This window comes from Dipodomys merriami, unplaced genomic scaffold (genome assembly GCF_024711535.1).
Source record: "Dipodomys merriami isolate MVZ:Mamm:240054 unplaced genomic scaffold, mDipMer1.0.p SCAF_1842, whole genome shotgun sequence".
Lineage (NCBI taxonomy): Eukaryota > Metazoa > Chordata > Mammalia > Rodentia > Heteromyidae > Dipodomys > Dipodomys merriami.
Window position 1 is genome coordinate 37957 of NW_027203207.1, and position 14711 is coordinate 52667.

Here is a 14711-nt window from a genome sequence, read left to right on the forward strand (position 1 = left end):
ACACTTTATGTTGATTTTATTCGTCCTTCCCCCTCCAGGCTCCTTCCACTTCTGCTTCCACCTGCTGCTTGAGGCCCCAGGTTCGAATCCAGCCTCACACCGGGGCGGGGCCTGGTGGGGGAGGGGAGGCACAAGCTGCAGCCACCCGCGGGGGATCATGTGAGGCCCGCCCCATGCCTCTCCTCATCCGAGCACCCTGGGAGGGGGTGGTTCCCACCTGCATCCTGGCCCGCGCCCCGGAAGCAGCGTCTGCGACCTCCAGACTAGAAGTAGGTGATGGCGGCACCCACCAGGGCCACGACCACCACGGACACGATGGGGGACACGACATGGGCCAGCGCGCTGCCTGGAGGGAGCGGGACTGGACCCGGAAGTGCGGGGGAGAACACACCCGGGAAGGGCGGTGGGGCGTCTCCCTGCAACTTCCGGTCGGGAAGTGCCCAGAAACAGGAAGCGAGCCAAGGTGAAGGGGGGGACAAGGGTGCCTGACCGGAAGTGCTATCACAGCCTTGACTGGAAGTGTCCATGAACAGGGACCGGAAGTGCCCATAGTCAAGACCAGAAGTTGTTATATACTAGGGACCGGAAGTCTCCACAGTCAAGACCGGAAGTTCCTACACACTAGGGACTGGAAGTGCCCTTCCAATCAGGACCGGAAGTGCCTTTCCCATCAGGACCGGAAGTTTCTCTACACTAGGGACCGGAAATCACCAGTCAGGATGGGAAGTTCCTATGTACTAGGGACTGGAAATCTCCACAGTCTAAACCGGAAGTTCCTATACACTAGGGACCAGAAGTTCCCATAGTCAATACCAGAAGTTCTTATACACTAGGGACCGGAAGTTCCTCTACACTAGGGACTGGAAGTGCCCTTCCAATCAGGACCAGAAGTTCCTATACACTAGGGACCGGAAGTGCCCTTCCAATCAGGACCGGAAGTTCCTGTACACTTGGACCAGAAGTCCCCATAGTCAAGACCAGAAGTTGTTATATACTAGGGACCGGAAGTCTCTACAGTGAAGACCGGAAGTTCTTATACACTAGGGACCGGAACTCCCCATCGTCAGGGCCGGAAGTGCCCATAGTCAGGACCGGAAGTTCCTATATACTAGGGACCAGAAGTGCCCAGTCAAGACTGGAAGTTCGTATATACTAGGGACCGGAAGTGCCTTTCCAATCAGGACCGCAAGTTCCTATACACTAGGGACTAGCAGTCCCTAGTCGGAACTGGAAGTTGTTATATACTAGGGACCGGAAGTTCCCAATCAGGACTGGAAGTTCCAATACTCTGGACCGGAAGTTCACATACTGTCAGGAGTGGAAGTTCTCATGCAGGCCGGAAGTCCCAAGACAATCTGTACTGGAAGTCCCCAGGAACTCAGAGACCGGAAGTTCCTTTTCTCTCCGGACCGGAAGTTCGCACTGAGACCGGAAGTGGAGGCGGCAGCGGTCCTGAAGGCCGTGGGTCACACCCGGGCCCAGATCACGAGGGACCGGAAGTGGGGCGGTCGAGGGGGCGGGACTTACCTTGGGGGGGGTCTCCGTGGATCACATGTTCATTGCCAGCACCTGGGGGAGAGGGGGAGGAGAGACGCGGCCCTGGGAGCTCGGCCTCCACATCTGGGTCCCTACATCCGGGTTCCCTACATCCAGGTCCCTACATCCGGGTCCCCACATCTGAATTCCTACATCCGGGTCCCTCCATGCAGGTCCTTACATCTGGGTCCTTACATCAGGTCTCTACATCCAGGTCCCTACATCCGGGTTCCTTACATCCGGGTCCCTACTTCTGGGTCCCTACATCCGGGTCCTTACATCCAGGTTCCCTACATCCAAGTCCCTACATCCAGGTCCCTACATCCCTTCCTCCTCATTCGCATCTTCTACATCCGGGTCTCCTCCCCCTGCCTTGGTTTCCCCGTCTTACCGTGTGAGCCTCCATAGCCTCCACCGCCACCTGTGAACAGAGGGGGCGGGGTCAGCCCGGCTTCCACATCGGGTTCCCTACATCTGGGTCCTTACATCGGGGTACTCACATCCGGGTCCCTACATCCGTGATCCCATGTCTGGGTCCCTACATCTGGGCCTCTACATCCGGGTCTCCACACTGGGGTCCCTACATCCGGGTCTCTACATCCAGGCTTCCACATCCGGGTCCCTACATCCGGATCTCTACATCTGGGCCTCCTCACTGGGGTCTCTACATCCGCGTCTCTAAACTGGAGTCTGCACATCCGGGTCTCCACACTAGGGTCTCTACATCCGGGTCTCCACACTGGGGTCCCTACATCCGGGCCTCTACATCTGGGTCTCCACATTGGGGTCTCTACATCCAGGCTTTCACATTCGGGTCCCTACATCTGGGTTTCCATGTCTGGGTCCCTACATCCGGGTCCCCAAATCCGGGCCTCCACACTGGGGTCCCTAAATCTGGGCCTCTACATCCGGGCCGCTCCATCCCCAGCCTCCACATCCGGGCCTCCCCCCCTTCCATGTCCTCATCTCCTGCGCCTGGCGGGGGTCGGGGCTGGGGTGGAGGCCGGCATCGGGGCGGGAGGTGACGTCTGCGGTGAGAGAGCAAGGGAAGATGGAGGCCGGCCTCCCCCCCTTACCCCCTTCCTTCCCCTGATCCCTGACCCCCCTGACCCCTCCTGACCCGCCCACCTCCATCCCGACCCGGGGGTCGCGGCCTGGGCGGGTTGAGCAGCTGCGGGTACAGCCCTGTGTGCCAGGAGTGGGCCATGCCTCAACTTCCCCACCCTGAGTGGGCCTGGTGTGGGGAAGGGGGGGAGGACCCCACTCACCTGAACTGGGCTTCGGGGTGGGATCTGCGGGCGAAGAGAGAGAGGGTGGTGACCCCTGACCTCCCCTGACCCCTCCCTGACCCCCCCTGACCCCTGAACCCAAGGCCTCAGTGGGTGGCAAAGGGTCACATGGGATTCAGGCCCACAGCTGGATCAAGGCCCCACATGAGGCCTAGCGGCCAGGGTGAAGCCATGGGGGGGAAAGGTGAGAGGTCAGGACTCACTGGGTCATCCAGGGCGTCGGCGAGGTCAAAGTCAGCCTGGCCTGAGGGGGGAAGAGGATGGGTGCTGGGGACGGACGGACGGATGGGGAGACAGACAGACACAGAGACGAACAGACAGACAGACCGAGAGGATGACACACAGACAGACAGACAAGGGATGGACAGATGATCAAGACAGGACAGACAGATGACAGACAGAAGAAGCAGATGGACAGCCAGGTGGACAGAACAAGAGGCAGACAGACAGAGAGGAAGACATGGACAGAGAGGAGACAGACAGACAGACACAGGACAGATAGACCCAGACAGAGAGACTGAGAGGCAGGCAGACAGACAGACAGACACAGAGATGGACAGACAGACAGACCAAGAGGATGACACATGGACAGACAGACAGACAGAGCCAGAGGCAGATGGACAGACAGACAGACAATGAGACAGACAGAGAGGAGACGGACAGACACATGGACAGATAGGGGCCCAGACACAGATGGACCTGCAGACAGACAGAGACAGACAGATGCAGAGACCGAGGGACAGACAGACAGACAGACAGACAGACAGACAGACAAGGGATGGCTGGATGACCAAGACAGAACGAATAGATGGACGGACAGACAGACAGGAGAAGCAGATGGGCAGCCAGGTGGACAGAAAGACCAAGAGGCAGACAGACTGCGAGGAGACAGACAGCCAGACAGACCGAGAGGAGATGGACAGACTGACAGAAGCAGATGGACAGAGACACAGACAGACAGACTGAGACACAGATGGACAGACAGACAGACAAACAGACACAGAGACAGACAGGCCAACAGGACCAGGCCCTGGCCTCCAACAACCTGGCCCGACCTGAAAATCCACTGCCACCTCCCCACCCCACAACCCCAGCCCAGCCCCACGCCCTAAAGTGGGGGACCCGAAACCACCAGGAGAGGGGGGGAAACTAGAAACCACCAAAGAGGGACAACTGGAAACCACCAAACTGGGGAGGGAACTAGAAACCACCAAGGTGGGGGAACTAGAAACCACCAAAAAGGAGAGAACTAGAAATCACCAAGGGAAGAACTAGAAACCACCAAGGGGGGAGAACAAGAAACCACCAAAGAGAGTGGGGGAACTAGAAACCACCAAGGCCTCACCCCGGCCTCCTGGGCCCAGGCCGCAGAGCAGGGCGGCCAGCAGCAGCAGCAGCAGCAGCACAGGTCCTCCTTGAAACTTACAAGGCTATGGTCAAAGTCACCCTAAGCAGGAAAGTCCTTGAAACCCCTGTCCAAATTCAGTGCCAACAAAGCCAGAAGTAGAGCCGTGTGGCTTCACTAGTTGAGGCTAGCCTTGAGAAAAGCAGTTCATGGACTGTGCCCAGATCCTGAGTTCAAGGTCTGGGACTGCCAACAAACAGACATACACAACAATCTGTGCAGCCATCCAGCTAAAGCACGTCACCCTCTTGTCCCCAACTGAATTGGACAGAGTTCCCTGGGAAAGGGGCTGGGGGAGCCACTGTCATCTTGACTCTGCCCATTCTGCATGCATCACAGGATTCCGGCCACACCCCCATTATTTCATGGTTCTTTTTGACCAATGGGATACAAGAATAGTGGCCATGCCCACATTCCATGCTGCCTGGTAGATGGACTAGGCTCTATTAGAACACTCGGAGGCTGAGATCCACAGGGGGAAAATCCTGCCACAGGAGCATGGGCCCACTGCAGGCACCCGGGCCACCAGGCAGCTCAGTGACAGACTGAGCTGGAGCCACAGGCCCTCTGCCCCATGAGCTGCCACCACAGCATGCATGGGGATGGGAAGAGGGACACATGGGCATCTGAAAAGAAAATCTGCTTCCTCCATGACCTACCTGATGAGGTGGACTTCCAGAGTCCAACAGGTGAGCTCCACCATTGATGCAGCCAGCTTTCGGCACACATCCGAACCATCGAGGAGTCCCTCATGGTATGTAAAGAGCAGAGGTTGGTCTTGAGTGAGCTGTGTTGGGAGAAAGCCCAGTGCATGCACTGGCTGTCCCAGGAGAAGATGGAGAAGAGGACAGTGCTGTGGGAGCTGCTGTTGCTCCTCACAGGGGAAGGCACAGACAGCAGTCCCCAGATGCCAGCACAGGCTGAGCTCCCCACCACCAGCACTGCTTCAGATGCCTCAGGGCCTGTGGTAGGTGAAATGAGGGAGGAGCAGAAAGGTTTTGAAGAATTGCAACTTGAAGACAGCATGGAAACTGCCAGAGGAGAGGTCAGGGTTCCCGACCCCATAGTGGACTCCCCCAAGGAGTATGTCCTGCCCCAGATGCCCCACATCCAGATCTGCCCACAGCTCCCAGGCTCAGAGGAGGAGTGCTCCCCCACTTTCTCCTGTAAACTGATGTGGATGATGACTCTCTATGCGACATACTGACTCTCATAAGCCTTGGCAGCCACCAGAAGTAGGTGGCCAGGTGGCTTTCTCTCAGGCCTCCATCAGCCGGGTGATGGGGAGGTTAAACTGGGGGTCAGGTAGGGCAGAGGCTGCCAGGAGGTGGCCCAAACTCAAGGGTTATCTAATGGCCCATTGGTGGCCAGGAAAGAGGCCCATGTTATGCTTATCACAAAGAATAAATTGTTTTCAAAGCAAAATAAAAAGCCACCAACAAAGATTTGTTCTTCCAGTCCTGGGGCTTGAACTCAGGGCTTGGCCATTGTCCTGAGCTCTTTTTGATCAAGACTGGCACTCTACCAGTTGAGCCCCACCTCCCTTTCCAGCCTTTTCTGTGTGGAATAGAACCCAGGGCTTCAGGCATGCTAGGTGACCACTCTACCACTGAGCCACATTCTCAGCTAGGATGATTCTCCCCCCTCCCAAACCCATATGGCAATTCCTCAGATAAATAGGAAGTAGGTGGTGGTGTATGCATCAAATACCTAGGCCAGCAGCCATCAGGCTTAGTGGGAAAAGATTGTAGTGTAGAAATCTCTGATTTTGCATGCACGTGGTGTGTGTGTGTGTGTGTGTGTGTGTGTGTGTGTGTGTGTGTGTGTGTGTGTGTGTGTGTGTGTGTGAACTCAGGGCATAGGCTCTATCCCAGAGTTTTCTTGCTCAAGGCTAGTGCTCTACCACTTGAGCCACAGCCCCACTTGCTTTTGGATGGTTAATTGTAGGTAAGAGTCTCAAGGGCTTTCCTGTCCAGGGTGGCTTTGAATCATGATGGGGCCCCAAGGAAGCAAGAGTAAACACAACTCTCAAGTACTATCCCTATGGTGGGCTACTCCTGCACCCTGGGGGCCAGATGTGAAACATGCGGCCCTGTGCCATCATCCTCTAGAGTTCAATTTGGGGAAGTGACCAGAGCCAAGCTGACTTTTGCTCACCCTGATTGCTGATGCCAGAGCAGGTCTGTTCCACCCTAGGCCAAGAGAGCTCCTGGAAACCTGGCTTACCACGGGCACAAAAAAGGGAGAGGTCAGCTCCAGGCTGAGCTAAGAGCCTTTGCCCACAGATACCCCAACTTGGCCTTACTTATCACCATAAGACCTGCCAAAGAACAACCCAAAAAAACAAAATTGGAGCTGTGCCTCCAAGTGGTAGAGCTCTAGCATTGAACCAAAGAGCTCAGGGACAGGGCCCCCAAGCTTTGAGTTCAAGACCCCAGCTGACCTTCCCCCATAAAACACAGGTTGTCTAAATGTGAATTATTATGATTTGTGCAGTATTTCTGAAGAATGGTGATACTGAAGAAAGCACCCTAATTCTAATGACAGCTGAATTTGTGACATACAGCTATGTGCTGAGTCCTTCACAGGGCACTATTTGCTGGGTCCTTCCCACATGGGGAGTCCTCAAAAAGGTGCTGTTTGGTGAGTCATCCCAAAGGGTGCTATGTGCTGAGTCCCTGAGAAGAGTGGGCCATCCTGGGTTTTTCAAAGGGTGCTGTGTGCTGAGTCCATTACACAACGTACTGTATGCTGAGTCCCTCAAAAGGTGTGGTGAGCTACTGCATCCCAAAGGGTCCTGCTATGTGCTGAGCCCTTGCGAAGAGAGGGATGAGGTGAGTTTTTTGAGTGCTGTGTGCCGAGTCCTTTACACAGGGGGCTGTGTACTGTACTTCAAATGGTGCTGTTTGCTGATTGCTTCCACAGTATGGTATGTGCTGAGCCCTTCAAAATTGTTCTATGTGCTGATTTTTTTGAAGGGTGCTGTGCACTGGATGTTTTACACAGGGTGCTTTATACTCAGCCCTTCAAAGGGTGCTGTTTGCCGAGTACTCTACCCAGCATACTACATGCTGAGTCCTCAAAGGGAGCTGTGTGCTGAGTCCTTTACACAGGGTGCTTTGTGCTGTTTTTGGAAGTGTGCTGTGTGTTGAGTCATCCCAAAGGGTGCTATGTTCTGAGTCCTTGAGAGGTAGTTATCCCCAACACTCACACACACACACACAAACACACATACACACACAAGTTTCACTATGCACCTGCTTGGTGTGTGGAGTGGAGGGGGATGGAGGAGAGTCTCCTCCAGGAGTGGGGCTGAGGGGAGATTTGATCTCCCGGACCAGTACTGGGGGTGGGGGGTAGTGCTGAGCTGAGGTAAGGCTGCAATTGCCATGGTCTGGAAGCCTCAGGGCCCAGTCAGGGCTGCAATTGTGGCCAGGGCTGGGGGGCTGGGCCCAGGGGAGGAGGGGCAGGGCCCAGGGGCACACTTTGGTGGCAGCAATGGCCAGGGGCCCAAGGGGGCAGGGGTGTGTGCGCAGCAGGGGCGGGTTTGCCCAGGAGAGGAGTGTGGGGCAGAAACAGAGCTGGGAGAAGAGCGAGCATGAACACAAGCACCAGTGGAAACGGCTTCAGTGGCTGGCGGCTGCTCCGATCATAGCGTGGGTCCTGGCCGGTTGCATAGAGCATGCAGAGCCTGCATGGCAGGCTATGGCCGCGTGTAGCCCCTCGGAGACGTAGCAGCCATGGCGGCCTTGAGTCTGAGGTCCCGGTTAGGGGAGCACAGGAGAGTCAGCAGCTGCTGAGGCAGAGACGGCGGCCACAGGGGAGGAGGCCATTGAGGGGGCGACAGCGGCTGAGGAGAAGGAGAAGAGGCTGAGCGCTGCCCGGCCATGCACCAGCAGACACCCCCCCCCCCCCCCCCCCCGCTCCTTCCCAGCAGCGCTGCCTTTCAAACATGGTGCTGCAGGCTCGGACTGGTGGAGCCTCTTGCAGTCACCTGGCGGAGATGGCGCACCCCTGTGGGGCTTGTGGCCTTGACTTGGTCCCCGCCCCAGGTCCTCAGACTCAGGTCGCACACCCAGAGTCGCAGCCTACAGCTTCTCCCAGCAGCTCACGTGAGTGGCCGCCCTGCAGGCCAGCACCTGGCGTGACCCCTGCACCTTGTGACTCCACCACTCTACCCCTTCCACCCCACCCCCGCGGACCCTGAACCTTACCTCTCGCCTCCCCTCTCCTGTCCTACCTGCATCTCCCCAGCACCCCACAGTCCGCCCTGGCTCTGCCACAAATGCACCCCAGGGGTGGGGGTTGGAGCTGGGTGTTGACCTGGGGATCCCAACCCCATCCCTAGCATCCAGTGTCCCAGGAAAATGGGAGCTGCAGGGATGGGTGAGGAGCACCCATCCAGGGGCACCACAGAGCCCCTGGTCTGGAGCAGTGGGAGCCACACAGCCATGCATCTGCACCCTTCCTCTCCCTGGTGGGAACCTGCTGCCTTTAGTCAGAGATGGGGAGCAGCACCTCCACACCTGCCTTCTTAGATCTTTTCCTTTTTGCTGGGGAGGGGGGTGTTGGATACAGAAGATAGGCCCCCTTGCTGTGTGAGCCCTTATTTTCTGTGCTCAGTCACCCTTTCACCTGAGGACATTCCCAGAAGAGCCCACTAGAGAGGTGAGGGCACTGGGGTCAGATAGAAAGTGGATATTTGGGAGAAACACACACCCCCTCTGAGAAACATACACCAGCCTGTACCCCCAACCCCAGCTGTCAACAGTTCTGACTGGGTGATCACATTTCCCAGCTCTGCCAGCTTCTGGTAGTGCTCCCAGTCCATCTGGTCTCCTTGTCCTCCCCAAGAATCTGCCAAGTCGCCCCAAAGTATGTAGGCTGAAAGTAGGGACTCTATCCATGTATATAGACTTTAGGACCCCATCAAAGTCCCCAACAACGCCCGCACCCCAGGTCATACACCACTCTGGAGGCACCATGACCCCCTGCTTTGTTTTCTGTCCAGGATCTGAGGAGCCATGTGTCTCGGGACTCCTTCACCCAGCGTCCTGGCCTAGGGTTTTGGTGAATGAGGAGTCAAAGCTGGATGTTCCCAAGAGGAAGGGGCTGGCAATGGAGAAAGGGGGAGGCAGGATGGTTCTGCATAATTAGAGCATTGTTCCCCTTGGGTGGTTGCCCCTAGTTCTGACAAGGGAACCCCTCTGCTCAAACTGGTACATTGCTCAGATGAGAAAGTAACAAACTCCAGAAAGGCACTGCTCTGAGTCTGTGTTTATGTGTTTGTGTGTTTGTGTCTGTGTGTGTGTGTGTGTGTGTGTGTGTGTGTGTGTAAGAGAGAGAGATGAGTCTTCTGTCACTGATTTAGATTTGTGTTTGTGTTTCTGTGTGTGTGTGTGTGTGTGTGTGTGAGTGTGTGTATGTGTGTGTGTGTGTGTGTGTGTGTGTGTGTGTGTTTGTTGGGAGAGCAGGCAGGATGAGAACAATGAAAATATATTTAAGTCACTGGGTCTAGAAAGAGCAAAAGCATTTTATTTGTTGTTCTTTTTTCATTAATGCCCATTAGGAGACCAGCCACAATTTTTGTTTTCTCTTTCACCGTTTCATGGCTCCTTTAGGGAAGGTTTCAGTAGATGTTCCTTTCCACCTCTTTCTTCCCCTTTCCTGCAGCCCACAGTAACTCCTGGGCCTGAATGGGTCTCCCCTAGGAGGCCTGTGTGAACCACAGACCAGTGTGGACACCTGCTCTTCTGTCTTCAGCCAGAAGGCTCATGAGGCTACTGTGACCACAGCCGCACTCTTCCAGCCAGACAGTCTGCTCTGGTGTGTATAGTTGGAGCTAATTCAAGGTTGGGAATGAGTCTGCCAAACATAAATAGGGAACGAGATGGGGGTAGTAGGGCAGGGGCTGTGAATCTAGGAGGGTCTGGGAAGTGACGATCGGTGTGACATGGCAGATGGTTCACCACGACCAAGGATGAGAGGGGAATCTTACCCAGGGTATTGGCGGTGTACATCTTGGCAGGGGGCTCCAGGCCCCCAATGGTGGCATGGATTCCCTCCAGGGGCAGTGCACTGGTGGGCAGTCCTCCCTGGAGTTCTGCAGACTCCAATCTGTGTCCCTCCTGGGCTGTTTCCAGCTGCGCAATGGTAGGCAAGTGTGTTCCCTCTGCTGGAGCCTACTTGGGATCAGGACATGGCAGTTACCTGAGGCTCTCTGAATGCCATTTTCTATAACCTGCTGTAGGCTGTCTGGAAGGAAAAGGGGACCACTGACTTTGGAACCCTTTAAGTTTGATTGGGACATGTGAAATGCCAGCTTTTCCAGGTTTTTTCCTTGAAGCTGGCAATTTCTACTAATGCTTGGGATTCTGGGTCAAATTAGATGGACCATTTCAGCCACCAAACAATGACATTCAAGCAGCACAAGCAGAGTTCCCAAGCCAGATGGTCTCCTGCTATGAACGTCGTGCCTTGACTGCCTTTCTCTGACAGCTGCCGATACTTCTCCACCTCTCTCTAGGGTGATCACTACAGTCGAGGATGTCATGGGGAGCAGAGATTGTGACCTTGTTATCTGCAGCCTACTAGCTGTGAGTAGAGACAATTCCCAGGAACTGTACTGGACTCTGGGAGATTCAGAGACCTGGGATGCCTCAGGGGTCCTATCTCTGGAACATGAAACTTGGGGGCCAGATATGGTGGACCATCCTGTCTGGCCCCAGGGAGTGGAGAGGAGGCCCCTTGAGCCAGGCTTTCACCTCAGGGCAACCTTGTTCACAGCTGAGTGGAGAATTGAGTGCCACACAGCTGGTCAGTGGCCGGACAGAGATCTTTGAGAAGATAGGCATCCCAGAGGCCCCAAAATACAGTGAGTACATCATGGCTCACATCCTTGGAACCAAAACAGTTAAGTGCGGTGGCACCAGGAGGGTGGGAAGAGGGAGGAGGTAGAACTGTTGGAGAGCTACATCAGGCTTTGCCCCCACCCAGGATGCTTACCTGAATTGGATGGGACTTTTCTGTAGTATTGTCATAGACAGATGCTCATTCGTTTATCCAACAAACCGTTACAGTGTGTGCCAGGTCTTGGTGGGGGAAGAGGAGGGGGTCATACAGGATGAAAGGTTCCAGTGCTGGTTCCACAGCACATGAAGAAATCGTGCAACAAGTGTAGGATTATGAAACAAAACATGGCTTTCTTTCATCATTAACCTATCCCCATGAGGAAGGGGATCCTTCACTGTATTCAGTCTTGCAGCTGGGGAAAATGAGGCATTGAGAAGCCAGGTGACCTACTCATGACTTCCAGCTGACAGGAAGCTCAGCCTGACTTCTCTGCCATACTTCCTAGGACAGTGGGTGTTATTCAGTCCACTTCTTGTGGTGGGACTTCCACTTTTTCATTTTTGAGGCTTGAATTTGAGGCCTGGATGCTGTGCCTGAGCTCCTTAGATCAAGGCTAGCACTCTACCACATGAGCCACAGCATCACTTCCGGTTTTCTGTTGGTTCTTTGAGTATAAGAGTCTCACAGACATTCCGGTCTGGGCTAGCTGTGAACCACGATCTTCATATCTCAGCCTCCTTTGTAGTTACGATTATAGGTCTGAGCCACCAGCACCTGGCTTAAGTGTAATTCTGGCCCTCTCTTCCTCTTTCTTTCTCTCTCACCCCCTCCTCCCCCTCTCCTCTCTCCCTCTCTTTTTCTCTCCCCACTCTTTCCCTCTCTCTCTATCCCTCTCTCTTTCTCTTTCAGGAACTGGTTGAATAGGTGCTGGAGGAGGTGGCCCAGCATCCCCATGTGGCTGGAACCCAAGGTGTCCCTCTCATTCTGGAGGTGGGCTGAGGGTCAGGAGCTGTTTTGCTCAGCCTGTTGAACTAGCTTCATGAGGTAAGCCCCTCTGTACCCCGGCTAGACTGTGATGGCTATTCATTGTCCATCCCTTGATTCCTTCCTCACATCCCTCTGCTACACCGTTGAAGGAAAGTGGATGAGGAGATGTTGCCTTGTCCCCCTGCCCAGCACGATCCCGGGACTCTGACCCATACCCCCACCTATCTGGTCAGGGCCTGGCTATAAGACAATGAAAACACTCCTTGTCTACTACCCTTTGCTGGGGAGTGTAGTTTTGGTTAGGGGGGTGGGGTGCAGAGGAAAGAGCCCAGACCTGACACCTCCTGGAGGACATTTGTTCTTGTGACAGAGCCAAGTCATTGCTATGGATAAGGAGGAAGCCGCATCAGACTGACCCAGAACAATGCTCAAAGATAGGTAGGCTGTTGAAGTATCAAACCCACTCATGTCTGCTTCCTACTCCCAACAAGTAGGTGTAGTGTGGGTGGCCCAGCCCTGGCCTAAGGGATTATAAATGGATGGTGGTGGTCAGAAGCTCATGGCTCCCACCCATCATCCTGACTGTTCGGGAGGCTGAGGTTTGATGGTCATGACTCAGAGCCAGGCCGGGCAGGAAAGTCCAGGAGATTCTTATCTCCCATAAACTACCTCCCTCCCCAAACCTACACACAAGCCAGATGTGCTGTGGCTCAAGTGGTAGAGCCACAGCCTTGAAAAAAGAATCTCAGGGATAACACCCAGACCCTGAATCCAAGTCCTAAGACTAACACAATCATAAAATAAATGAACAGTGTACAACTTTTATCTGACTACCAAGAAAGATGGATACAGTTTTCTTCTGTACTTGTAGCCAAAGGTAAGGGGCTCCCCTTGATGTTCCCCTAAACCTCTCCTCTCCTTTATCTGTCCAGGCTTAGGTTGCAGGACAGAATTCGGATCATCCCCCTGGATGTGACCTTTGCTACCCTCCCCCAAACACCTTCCTTGGGGTCAGGATCCTGGATACACTCCCTGCTGGGAGGATGAGGCACTGCAGAGATGAGGGTAGGTATCCCCAACACACACACTCTCTCTCTCTCTCTCTCTCTCTCTCTCTCTCTCTCACTCACACACACACACACACACACACACACACACACACACACACACACACAAACACAAATACCCCTAAGCCAACTCAGACTAGCCTTTTCCAAAGACACTTTATCTCCTTGGATTAACTGACCTAAGAGAGAATTTTGATCCCCTGTAACTGATTATTTTAACTTGGGCTTGCTAGATGACAGGAGATAAACAGGAGCAAAAAAAAAAAAAACAACCTTTGGTGCCCATCACCTGGTGCTCAGGCTCATGCCTGTCATCCTGGCTACTCCAGATGCTGAGATCTGAGGATCACAGTTTGAAGCCAGCTATAAGCTGGAAAGCCCGTGAGACTCTACTCTCCATGGAACCACCAAAAAGCTAGAAGTGGAGCTGTGGCTCAAGTGGTAGAGCACCAGCCTTGAGCAATAAAACTCAGAGAGCAGCTCCCAGATCCTCAGTTCAAGCCCACACAAAGAAATGGCCCCATCTTGTTGCCCACACATTGCCAGGGCCTCAAGCCCCCTCTCATGGGGTGTGATACAACACCTGTCCCTGGGTGGTGTATCAGGGCCTCCAGAGATCTGGTGGTGGAATCCAGGCCTTTCCCTTCATGCACTGTCAACCCACACTGGCTGGAAGGCAGAGCCTGACAAGCCGGCAGCCTGCAGAGTGGAGAGGCTCCTGCTCTGCCAAGGTGATCGGAATGGTCTTCTTGGAGGCAGCACTTGAAAAGGGGGTCTTGCTTAACAAGGAGGATCTGACAGGGAGCACAGAGTACAAAGGTGCTGAATATGATGGGCAACACAGCAGAGTATGTTCATTTCTAGCCAGGGCTGCTGTTGAGAGACTCGGTATAGATGTGTGACTTGGTATAGATGTTGGAGACTGTCCTGAGACAGCCTGAGGGGTCATAGAAGAACAGCTATCCAGGGCTGAGATTGTGTCTTAGAGGTAGAGGGCTCACCTAGCATGCAAGAAAGCATGGGTTGGATTCCTAGGTCCTGCATACACAGAAAAAGGTGGAAGTGGCACCGTGGCTCAGGTGAAAGAGTGCTCCCCTAGAGACAAAGAAAGTCGGGGACAGCGCTGGGGCCCTGATGTCAGGCCCTAGGGCTGTCACCATAAAACAGTTCTCCCAGGGACCTTTGTGACAGTTGGATGGCTATGCCCTGAAGCTCTCAGTAGGTCCATCCATGCTTTGTGTCTCCTTTGACAGAGGGGAGCTGGATACTCCTTCTGCCATGGGCACCCCTGGGCCCGGTTATCAGCAACCCTCCCAACGTCTTCCACCGGGACATGGAGCAGCTGGCCCCAGCAAAAAGTATATGCCTATAGAGTAATATTTTGAAGAGTGCATTGGACATATTCTAAATATAATAATTAAGTTGAGCAATTTCACATTGACAGTAATTAACTAGAATAATTTAATGCTAATTGGACAAGTTTGTCTTTCTAAATAAACAAAACCTATTTCTCCTTTTACTTTATCAGGGAAATATCTGAGCAAAAAATGGAAAGAAACATATGACTCTATAACA

General features: G+C 54.1%; 2 long non-coding RNA genes across 5 annotated transcripts; one reads left to right on the plus strand and one right to left on the minus strand.

Annotated features, from left to right (window-relative positions):
- Positions 1-9: 9 nt before the first annotated feature.
- On the minus strand, positions 10-4571 carry LOC138830151 (uncharacterized). Of its 3 annotated transcripts, XR_011372884.1 has the most exons (7): positions 4171-4571; positions 3029-3069; positions 2805-2828; positions 1928-1957; positions 1528-1569; positions 218-1422; positions 10-111 (listed from the first exon to the last, which is right to left on the minus strand). It is a non-coding gene; the product is annotated as an uncharacterized lncRNA (long non-coding RNA). The 3 variants fall into 3 exon arrangements; XR_011372883.1 differs by having other exon boundaries at positions 1310-1569; XR_011372882.1 differs by having other exon boundaries at positions 218-1569.
- Positions 4572-9951: 5380 nt separating this feature from the next.
- LOC138830148 (uncharacterized) lies at positions 9952-14497 on the plus strand. 2 transcript variants are annotated; one of them, XR_011372880.1, is made up of 7 exons: positions 9952-10056; positions 10757-10826; positions 11017-11104; positions 11992-12126; positions 12440-12507; positions 13002-13134; positions 14390-14497. It is a non-coding gene; the product is annotated as an uncharacterized lncRNA (long non-coding RNA). The 2 variants fall into 2 exon arrangements; XR_011372881.1 differs by lacking the exon at positions 12440-12507.
- The last annotated feature ends 214 nt before the right edge of the window (positions 14498-14711 follow it).